Here is a 12,275-nt window from a genome sequence, read left to right as displayed (position 1 = left end):
TTACCATCAATTGTTACTTAAAAAGTACTGCAACATTTTAAGGAAAAAGAAGCGCAGTGGTAAGTCTAAGGTTGTTAGTTAAAATAACAAGTAAGGATAGGCAGGCGTGATTGGGTGAGTTAACGATTTCTTGTGGCTCGAATCATGCCAGGATTCCTGTCCGTCATTTCGGAACTAATCAAGTATGCAAAAATTATTAAAAGGCCCGTACTTTTCAAGCATGTAAACTAATTAGGAATTTGTCTTCTGTCATGTTTAAAGACAAATTTAATAGAAAACCATAGTCACTTTTAGGATTGCCCTTTTAATAATAAGGACGAGATGAGCCTCGCTGGATAAACACATAAATGGCGGGGCCCTCGTTAAATGTATGTATTAAATACATAGATTTCGGGACGGGCCGTTTAGCAAATTTCACGACCCTACCCAAAATAATGATACGCTAGTCGCTTTAGGCGCGCATTTAATAATGTTATCTTCTTAAATTCGGGTGCATATTTATGTGACCCAAATCCAAATCTTAACGGAGTCGAAATGTGTCGCTAATCACGGGTGCATTGACTTTGACGTGGTTCGAGATGCATGTCCATGACGTTGCAAATTCCTTTAAAAAATAATGAATGAGACGAGACTCGACAAACAAGAATACACAAATTACGAGGCCCTCAACGGATAGTTATTTCGAATGCTGAGATTTCGAGACAGGTCGCATAGCGAACTTTACGGCTTTTCTAAAAATAACAACGCATTAGTCTTTAGGCGCGTATTTAATAATGTTATTTTCCTAAACTCGGGTGCACATTTATGTGACCCAAATCCAAATCTCAACGAAGTTGGAACGTATCAAAAATCGCGGGTACCTTTATGTGGCACAATTCGAGATGCATTCTCACGACATTGCAATTCTTTGAATAAATAATAAAAAAGCGGTAAACAGTTAAAATTTTCACGTAGGTTCATAATTGTATAAAATCAGATAATCAAGCCGAATATGGCAGTTGAGTGACCGTGCTAGAACCACGGAACTCGGGAATGCCTAACACCTTCTCCCGGGTTAACAGAATTCCTTATTCGGATTTCTGGTGCGCAGACTGTTAAATAGAGTCATTCTTTTCCTCGATTAGAGATTCATCCGGTGACTTGGGACACCATAAATCTCCCAAGTGGCGACTCTGAAATAAATAAATAAATCCCATTTCGATTGTCCTTTAATTGGAAAAACTCCCTTCCGCGCCCCTTTGCGGCGGCGCGGGTGAAAAAAGAGGTGTGATAGCTCTGGCGACTCTGCTGGGGACAACTCCCAGAACCACTGGTTCAAGGTTAGAAATTCGAGCTTAGATGAATTGTTATATTTGGTTTTTATCTGATTTTGTTACATGTTTGGGCCCAATATGCTAAATGCTGCTTTTACCGCTTTGATATTATCTGAACTGTATATAAAACTGTGCCGAAACCTTTCTCTTCTTACCTTTGGGGATGTTCTTGCTGGTCGAGACTCCCTATTCTGTTAGTGTCAATACCCGAAATAAGAAAGAGGCCGGACAAGTTACTAAGCCGGATGGCCTTATGGTTCCCGGTACGTAGCCCCCTCCTCGACTCGAGTTGCCCGCTCGGGTACACAGTCTAGAACATATACCCAGGTTGAACCTAGAATAACTTGACTTCATGCTGAATCCCTAGTAGGAACGTTTATTTGCATCATGTTGCATTTGGCTTAGGGGACTCAACACAGGGGTTGGGTCCGTCTAGGACAAACAACCTGAAATGAAAAAAGACCATCCTGCTGCATCCTGTTTGTTTTGCACATTTATTTGCTTCAGATCTGCATGCTGACCGGCTTCTGAAATCCGAAATTTTTGAAAAATTGTGAAAAAAAAAAGAAAAAGAAAAATAGCAGTGTAGGGAGATAACTACTTATTTTTAGAAAAATAAAACAAATGCCCAAGTAGTGTCAAAACTCTGCCGAAATTTTGAAAAAATGAAAAAATTGTCTTTTTTAGTTGATTTGAAAAACAAAAGAAATGAGTCTTGTCTACAAGTTTAGTTGATTTGAAAAATTGGCGTTGTTTTGTCAAAACATAGCCGAATATTCCTAAAAGGGACGCCGGAAGGCTGACTTTGCATAAACAACCACCTTTGGGTCATTTTTTAGATTTGGTCCAGTTGACCCACACAGCCTTAAAAATCTTCGTCCCCAGAGGCGCTGAAAGGCCGTGTTTGCAATACCGGTTCTTTTATTCTAATTTTAAAAAAAAGAGTCATAAATAAGTTGGGTCACTCCGTTTTGTCAAAAATAGCTGAATGTTCTCGAAAGGGACGCCGAAAGGCTAACTTTGCATAAACGGCCACTTTTGACCATCCTTAAGCGTTGTGGTCGGTTGACACTCACAGCCTTAAAATCTTCATTTCCGAAGGGCTGAAAGGCCGTGTTCGGAACCGGATCTTCCTTTAAATCTCGAAGAAAAATACAAATTAATAATATATATATATAGCCAACTGGTTGAGTCAGATAAATTTTATTTTTGCTTAATCACCCTAATAAATGTACAAAATGAGCACAAGTCAGACTTCGCGCGTAACAATTGTGAACAAGATCCCTTTGGAGTTGCACATGTGGTGGGATGACTTGGGCGAGTCAGGACGCGACACAATCAATCTATACCTGGGAGGCCTCCCTGGGTTGCTGAAGATTAATCCTAGAGGGGACATCATAAAGGCCTTGGTCGCATTCTAGGATCCGGCTCACAACGTATTTCGCTTCTCGCATTTTGAACTTACCCCAACATTGGAAGAAATAGCCGGGTACATCGGGAGCCCCAAGATTCCTTTGAGACACCAATAATACAGGTTCCTAGACTCTCTGAAAATAAGCAAGGGGGTACACAATCCAGACTTGGTAGCTGGGTTTTGTACTTTGCGGTTTATATACAACAGGTATGGCCACATAGGGGGGTTCAACAAGCTGGAAAGCAAAATCTGTAGCAAAGGAAACCGCCTTAAGTGGGAAGAACATAGGTGTGTCGCGTTCATGATAGCCTTTCTGGGACTCCTGGTGTTTCCTAAAAAAGACGGGAACATTGACATACGAGTGTCCGGGGTTGTCAGCACTTTACTCACTCAGGCCAATAGCACCCTCGTACCCATGGTAGTAGCTGAAATCTTCCGTGCTCTCACAACTTGCAAAGCCGGGGGAAATTTCTTTGAGGGGTGCAATGTGTTGTTGCAGATGTGGATGATCGAACACCTATGTCGTCGTCCCCAATTTATGAGTTATGGATCGACAAAGAAAACATGCATAGAGGAATTTTCCACAAGGATTGATGGAATCAACTTACCAGAAGGGGTCACAGAATGGATAACCTGCCTCCGTTCTATTACTGCGGGCCGAATAGAATGGACATTCGGATGGTTGCCAACGAATGAAATCATATATATGCCCGCCACGGGACCCCATTTCCTTTTGATGGGACTTCGTAGTATTCAACCTTACGCCCCGTATCGAGTTTTGAGACAGCTGGGAAGATGCCAAATAGTTCCGAAAGATGAAGATCTTAGTGGCCAAATAGTCAAGATCGGGCCCGGCGGACAGTTTCCTGAAGCAGCCGTCCGACAAATTTGGAGCGAATGTCAATACCTAACGACCAGTACATGTGTACATGATCGGTCCAAGGGTGAAGTTTCATCGGGATACCTTGCTTGGATTAGGAAAGAAATCGAGTTCGGGAGACCGGCCAAAAGACCCCATCTCCAAGAGTTCGTCCAGGCGTCACAAGAACAGTGGGATTGGTTGGGTAAAGAAGAGTTCTACAGGGCAGAAATAGGCAAGCTGAAACAACAGATTAAGGAGCTAAAATTTGAGAACAAGGTGCAGGTTGCTACCGATGAAGGAGAAAAGAACAAATTAGCCAGAGAAAGCGAGATCCTCAAAGTTCATATCCGGAAGATGAAAATGGATGCCAACAACCAACGGAGAAGCCGGTCCGATAAAAGGTTGATAGCAGGGTTAAGGAATCAGGTCATTGAAAGTCGAAAAGACTTGGAAAGATTCGAGGCTAGCATAGCAAGAATGCGGGCCAGATGGGCAAAAGGTGCAGCAGCGCGGAAAAAGCACCTATGGCAGGTGAGAAGGGATTATGAAGGGAGCATTTCAATATTGAGAGAAACAAATTCCACTCTCAGAGATCGGGTCTTTAAACAAGCCCGAGATGCTAGAACAGACAGGGAGCGCTGCTATGATTCAATAGCCCGAATGGAAGAACAAATGGAGAGGTTCCAAGATCAGCTCGTTAACAACACTCAAGTATTGGGACTGAAGAATTAACGAATAGAACAGCTGTGTATGGAAAGGGACAGAATGAGGGGTAGGATCGATGAGATTGGGCCTACATCATCACGAAGTGCTTAGCATGTGAGGAAATGCCCCGCAACATCCTTTTCACCTCAGTCATGGGTTATGTCCACCGGATTATGGAAGAATTAAAAAGTTTGCAAAGAGGTCTGGCCCCAAAGCCCGCGGAAAGGCCGAACGATGCCTCGCAGGCGCCAAAATTCAAGGCTTTAATGTATCCCTAATTCAAGTCTGCACTTGTTGTTTTTAAGAGTCTGTTGTCTACCCCTCTATTCTATTTTCATATCAAACAATGTTAATAGTGTGGAGTCTGTATTCTATTTATCTTTTTTTCAAATGAGTAGCTTGTAATAAGCATATTTTGGTAATGAAATGAAAGAAAGAAAAAAAAACGAAGAAAATTTTTTGTCTTTATTTTACTTGTGCCAGAACTACGCCCGGTTTGATTCATGCGGGGACATGATACGTAGGCAATCCACGTAAGATTCGACCACCACTAAAAAGAAAAAGAGAGGCAAAGTGAATAAAGAAAGGACATAAGCCAGAATGACGCATGCAGTCAAAGCAAAAACATGTTAGAAATGGTGAAACTGCCTAGGAACATTGCATTCTCCAATGTGAAATTGCACTATGTGTTAAACTCTAACGCTAACAAGTTTGATGTTTATATCAGAGAAAGAAGTTTCGAAACAGTTAGCTCGTTAGAACGTTCTGGCAGGGTACTATTACCACACAAGATCTAAAGGGCCCGTTCTGAGAAGTATGTCTGGTTCGGACAAAAGTGTTGAGGAGGAAAAACAGAGATGCAAATGATGAAAGAGGAGGTAGACAGGTTGAGACAAGAGATAGCGGGGATGCACTTAGCCTGGGCTAGGGGACAAACGTCACCAACCCTTCACCCTACTCCTACCCTCTTACCGGCTCGGACTCCGGAACACCCTCCCACTGGTCCATCAACGGGCTTCCCCATTGCCCAATACTATCAAGGGGAGACTTCCTATAATTCCCAAGCTCCACCACCCAAACAAAACCCTTCTCCGCCAACTGTCCCTGTTTTTGGGGCACCTCCACCCGCCACACTGCAAAGGTCCTCCAGCGAGCCGTTGTTTCAGGCTCACGATAACCAGTATTATCCCCCTGAACCAACCTTTAAATCACCTGATCCATACACTTATACCCCTCACCTCCAACTCCCGGCAGAAACTGAGAGGCCGACTAAGAATCCGGAGCAGGATGAAGTGCTTCGTAAAATGAAAAGCATGGAGCAATCCTTCAGGAGTATGCATGGATTGGGCAGCCAAGTTAGTGTGGCCTACAAAGATCTGTGTCCTTTCCCTGATGTTCAGCTGCCGGCAGGTTTTAAGATGCCCAAATTTGATCTATACGAGGGACATGGTGATCCCATGGCACATCTACGAGGTTTCTGTAGTAAGATGAGAGGAGCAGGTGGAAAGGATGAGCTCTTGATAGCTTATTTCGGTCAAAGTTTAAGCGGGTCCGCACTCGAATGGTACACGAGGCAGGATCCTAGCAGGTGGTATACCTGGGACGATCTAGCACAAGCATTTGCAGGTCATTTACAGTATAACCTTGAAATCATCCCGGACCGTCTCACACTGTTAAAACTTGAGAAAAATACTGGGGAGAGCTTCAGGGAATTCGGATTCCGTTGGAGGGAACAAGCAGCAAGAGTCGATCCGCCAATGAGGGAAGGTGAAATGGTGAACTACTTCTTACAAACTTTGGAGACAACCTACTTTGGTCACCTGGTGACGTCAGTTGGTAAATCTTTTAATGAACTAGTAAAAATGGGTGGCATGGTTGAAGAAGGACTTAGGTCCAACAAGATAATGAGTTATTCAGCAATCAAGGCCCCAACTCAGGCTATCCAAAGCGTCACGGGGGGTGCGCTTGGGAAAAAGAAGAGAGAAGAGGTCGCAACAGTCGAAGCAGGTGCTTGGTCCAGATCGAGGGGTCCCTACCCTCGCTACCAACCCAGACCCCATTACCCAAGCTATCCGCACACTCCATATAATCCTCCACAACCCTATTATCCACCACAAGAGCCACATTTTTCCGTCCATCACACCCAGCCTCCGGCTCGCCCGCAATGGTGTGCGCCGGCTCCCCAACACACATATCCCCCTCCACAAAACACATATCCACCACCAAGGGCCTACAGGAATCCTTCAGGGCCAAGCTTCCACAGAAATCAGGCTTTCAGGAATGAAAGGATGCAGAAGCCAAGAACATTCACTCTGTTGGGAGAAACCTATACTACTCTGTTCCATAAGTTGAGGCATATAGGACTATTAATCCCTGTTGAACCCAAATTTCCAAATCCCCTTCCCAAAAATCTGGACCATTCAGTAAGCTGTGAATATTGTTCGGGGGCTCCTGGGCACGATACTGAGAAGTGTTGGAAGTTGAAGACTGTTGTACAAGATCTTATTGACACAAATAGGATCGAGGTTCAAGCACCAGAAGCACCTAACATCAATGAAAACCCGCTACCAATGCACCATGAGGCCCACATGATCGAACTAGTGCACGAAAGAGGGAAACTTAAAACACCCTCAGAAATGGAAATAATGATTTGTGCCAGTCCAAACGAAAACTCGACCCGTGGAAAGGCGGTGGTAAAGTTGGGAAAGATAGATTACAAGCCATTTGTGGTAGTGGGGAAAGGTTCGTCTGTTGCTGCGAAGAAACCAGAGTCAGTCAAGGCAGTGCTGCAGGGAGCATCAAGCACACCAGTGTTGGTGGTGAAGGGAGTCCGCGTAGAACCAGTTGTTATCAGGCCAGTAATGCAGTTGCCGATAACAAATGAGAAAGCTGTGCCATGGAGCTACAGTCAAGTGACAGTAATGCATAAAGGAAAGGAGGTTGAGGAAGAGGTATGCAAGGCTCAAGGGTTAACTCATTTGGGAAGGTGTTTTGTTCCCGCAGAATTGAGAAGGACCAATCCTGTAACAGTAAAGAAGCCAGTAACGGAGGAAGAAGCAGAAGAGTTTTTGAAAAAGATGAAGGCCTAGGACTACTCAATTATAGAGCAGTTGAGAAAAACCCCAGCCCAGATTTCATTGTTATCCTTGTTGATCCATTCAAGCGATCATTGTCAGGCCTTAATGAAGATTCTGAACGAAGCCTATGTCTCGGAAAAGCTCTCAGTGAACCATTTGGAGAAAATAGTGAACAAGATCTTCGAAGTAAACTGAGTAATATTCTCTGATGATGAGTTACCGATAGAGGGTACGGAACACAACAGGGCACTTTACTTGACGGTAATATGCGAAGACTCGGTGGTCACTCGAGTACTAATTGATAATGGATCAAGTGCAAATATCTGTCCTTTGGCACTCTGAACAAACTAAAGGTTGCTGATGATAGGATCCATAAGAACAGTGTCTGCGTCCGAGGTTTTGATGGGAGCGGTACCAACACAGTGGGTGATAACATACTGGAACTAATCATTGGTCCAGTCAAGTTCACCATGTAATTTCAAGTGATAGATGTGGCGGTGTCGTACAATATTTTGTTGGGACGACCCTGGATCCACGCAGCTAAAGCAGTGCCTTCTACACTGCATCAAATGGTCAAATTTTAATGGGATAGACGAGAGATTGTGGTACACAGGGATGACGGTACACATGCCGACAGTGATGCTATTGTGCCCTTCATAGAAACCGACGATGACAAGGGCCCATGGGTTTATCAGGTTTTTGACGCAGTCTCAGTAGACAAGATTCCTGAGGGTATTGGCCTTCCACTTCCCAGGATCACAGTTGCAGCCTTCATGATAGCCTCAGAGATGTTGAACAGCGGGTTTGTACCAGGAAAAGGTTTGGGGATTGATCTGCAGGGAATGGTCCAGCCAGTTTCTTTGCCCAAGAACCTGGATACTTTTGGGTTGGGATTCAAGCCTATCGCAGTGGATGTAAAGCGGGCCCGCAAGATGAAGAAAAGAGTTTGGGTCCTTCCTAAGCCAATCCCACGACTGTCCAGATCATTTGTCAAAGTAGGGTGTAGAAAGTTACCAGTCCCGGAAGTTCTTGGACCCTTGATCGGGCCGGATGGAGATTTGAATGAGGGCTTTGAGAGAATGTTCGGAGATGTCAACATGATAGAGGCTGGAGAAGGTTCCAGTAAGGCAGACATACAGTTTGTTGGGCCTAGGGCCAATGTCAACAATTGGACTGCTACTCCTCTTCCTACTTGGAGGGAGTCCTGGTAGTTGGCTCTGATTTTCCTTTTTATTTTCTGGATTATTCCAGGGTTGTAATCCAGATTCCCTTTTATTATTAGTGTGAGCACGTGATTTTTGCCTTACAAAAAAAACTACTCCAAAATAAATCAAAAAATAAAATAAATTTCTTTTACTTTGTAATTTTTGAATTTGCGTGGTGTTAAATACTTGTGTTATGTCCGTAAGTATTTACATTGTCATAATAAAATGAAAAAATTAAAATAAAATACATGTTGCATGCATATAGGATTTAATTATGCATTTGAAAGATAATTTAAATAAAATCACAAAAAATATGCATTCGTTCTATTTTTAAATGTGTCAATGTTTTATCTACGTGTTAATGGTTATTAAAAGATAATTAGTATTATTGTAATGATAATTTTGTTTTTATAATTTTTGATTAGGATTTTATTAATTAATAATAAAATAAAAATATAAGTTAGAATATGAAAATCGGACCTGGATTAAAATCCAGGCCCAAACGAAATGAATCCCACAGCCCAATCCAACATCCCCCTGTCCGGTCCAATTCGAACAAGCCTAAACGACGTCGCATGAGGTACCTCAAATCTGAGCCGTTGATTCATTGCAATCAAACGGTCCAGTTCAGCCCTTGCATAAATAAAACGACGACGTTTAGGGCAACTAGATCTGAACCGTTCATCCATTTTGATCCCACGGTCTTAAAAAACTCACTCAAACCCGATCCATTTCAACCCCGGGTTGACCCTTTCCCCAACTTAAATCAAACGATGTCGTTTTGATAAGTGGATTGATCCTGGCCCTTCATCTTACTTGATCGGACGGACAATATCAATCCACCCCACCCCTATATAAGTCCCAAGCCCTACCCCGGCCCCAAACTAAGCACCCCCCCCCTCCTACACTGTTCATCATCGTCCCCCAAACCCCCACTCCTAACCCTAGCCGCCCTAGGATCCCACCGCCTGAAACCCGGCGGCATCAACGCCGCCGGTCACCAAAATAACACCCTAGAACCCCCTGAACATCCTCTACACGAATCTGACCTTAGTTTCCTTCGAATCAGGCCCCAACTCTTCGAATCTTAAATCGAAGGTTGGCCTGAAAACCTGATCTTCTCCGATGGCTTCCAAAATAACACCACAACTTCCCCTAGATACCCTCATCACGGATCTGTTAGTTGCATGGTTCGAATCATACTGGAACTACTCGAATCTTCATTTGAAGATTCGAGTACAACCTGACCTTATCCCAACCTACTTCAAACTCACACCAGTTACCCCCTGACCTCCCTCGTGCCTAGAACATCTTTGGTTTCCCTCGAATCTAACCAGAAATGAGTAAATCCCAAATCGAACTTTCAAGAACCCTAAAAATACCAGACTTTTGGATTCTGTCCAGATTGAATAAAGATTGAGGTTTAATCGACCTTAGTCGAAGTATTTTCAGTGGAAAATACTTCGACTAAGGTCTGTTTGATTTCAAACAAATCCGAAGCCTAGTTGAGTTTGAGTCTGATTAAAATTCAGAGGTACTTTTCTATTTCTGTTTGTGTATTCTGTATGTATTTTCGTTTGTTTAATAACTTGTTAATTTTTCATATTTTGTTTTGATTAATTCTGTCATTTTTGTCCCCTACCCGTATACTTGATTCCAAATGTGAATTGTTTCTGTTAATTGTGATTGTTTACAATGTCTGTAATCGACTCGATTAAGTTCGTCGATTAGTTATATTACGAATTTTCATTTCTGAAAGTGCTGACTGAAACAGTCTGCTTCTATTGTTTTAGAATAATTATTGACAAATGTTGTAAATAGTCAACTGATTAATACTCGTCAATTAAATCATGTTTGTTTGTGAATCGGTGAATTCAAATGTATGCTGTATATGCTGTTTTCTGAACAGGGCATTGTCAGTATATTGACAATGCTCCTGTGTATGTTTGATCTTAGTTCAATTTGAAGTTCAGTTTGAATTATTATGCTAAACTCAGTGTTGTAATGTCAAGTTTGAATTCAAGTTTACAAATGTTGATTGGATATAATTGTGTTAGGGGGTTACATTCTTAGTCAGGATTCAGTCCAAACTTTAGGATTGGTTTGTAGTTGTTGTAAATCAGATTAATAATCAGGCTTATACAGATTTTAAAATCTGTATTGTTGAGATGCTGAATTTAAGACAGTAATAACATTAATTACAGTAGAAAATCTGGGACATTTTTGGACAGAATAGTGAGGGTAATATGATATAAAAGTGAGCTGATAGTGGAGTGATAATGGCTATTAGTTAATGAGTAATAATGGGGAACAAAGGGTAATGGGCTGCTTAAAATCAGGATAGGATCATTTAATGTATTAAAAAGTAGTTTGTAATGGAACTTTCTGTTTTAAAAGAAGAAAGGGGTCCAAGAAGCACTTAAAAGCATAGGACCAGCCCTGTATAAATACAGGAGCTGGACAGCTTAATGGGAGAGACAGAGAAGAGAATTTTAGACAGACTTTAAGAGATTTAGAGAGGAAGAAAAAATCTGAAAGGATACAGTTTTCAGACAGAGAGATAGAGCTTAAGGGGACTGGAAGAGATTTTAAAAAAAAAAATCTAAAGAAAAACAGATTTTAAGATCAGATTTTGAAGAAAGAATTTGGAGAGAAAGAGAAATCAATTTTCAGATAGAGATGTTAGGACTGAATATCAGTTTTCAGTGAGAGTTTTTTTTAGAGAGGAAAAAGAAACAGAAAAGAAACAAAAGAGAACAGTCACACGCACACACAGATACAACAGCAGAAACAGAAATCAGAAAAAATGGGAATTTGAAACCGAAAAGAAACTGAAATCTGAAATATTGTTCTTTTGTTGAATCTGTTCAACTTTATTTGGTTCCACTGATTCAGTTAACATCTGAAGTGTTTTTTTTAAAAAAATAACTGTACTGTGCATCTGTTTTCTTCGGGTCTTATTATTGCTCAAATCTGTGGGAATACTGGTATTTTGCTGAGTTTGTTACTGCTGCTACTGCTGGGATTTACTCCTTCCACCTTCATTTTCAGGTACATGTCTTTTAAATTTCATGTTGGAAAGAGATTCAACATGACTAATCAATGAAGCTTGCATTGCAATTCTGTTTTCCATTTGTCCAAGTTCATCAATTTAAATTTCATTTTTGTTTCATGATAGTTAATTAGTAGTGAATTCAATTTGATAGCTATGAGTTAATTGTCTTACTTTGAAAGATCGTATAAAGCTTTGTAATAATATTAGTCATTCATCTCATTAGTTTAGTCATATTTGAACTGTCAAGGTAGGAAACATGGCATAAAGATTGGCCATTAACTAGGCCTTGTGGCGTTGTTAGAATAGAGTGAAAATGTCAAAACCATATTGCTAGTTTATTTTGATACTTGATTTATTTATGGATGGAATGATATAAGTTGTACGTTCTTATGTGGTATGATAACAGGTATCTATAGAACCATTAGTGGATGGTGAGTTGAGTTGTTATGGCTCATTATGATGTTAAAATGCTATGAATGTTTCAAGACATACAAATACGTCGCCTGTAAGGCAATGTTGTCAATCAATTTGAATAATAATTCTTTTCTTATCAACTTGACGCCTATTCACCCTCATAAATAAATTAACCAAACAATTAGGCCAATTAGATCAAAAGCAAGTATATGAGAATAAAATGAGGTGTA

This window comes from Nicotiana tabacum, chromosome 6 (assembly GCF_000715075.1).
Source record: "Nicotiana tabacum cultivar K326 chromosome 6, ASM71507v2, whole genome shotgun sequence".
Taxonomy (NCBI): domain Eukaryota; kingdom Viridiplantae; phylum Streptophyta; class Magnoliopsida; order Solanales; family Solanaceae; genus Nicotiana; species Nicotiana tabacum.
Note: the sequence above shows the minus strand (reverse complement) of the source record.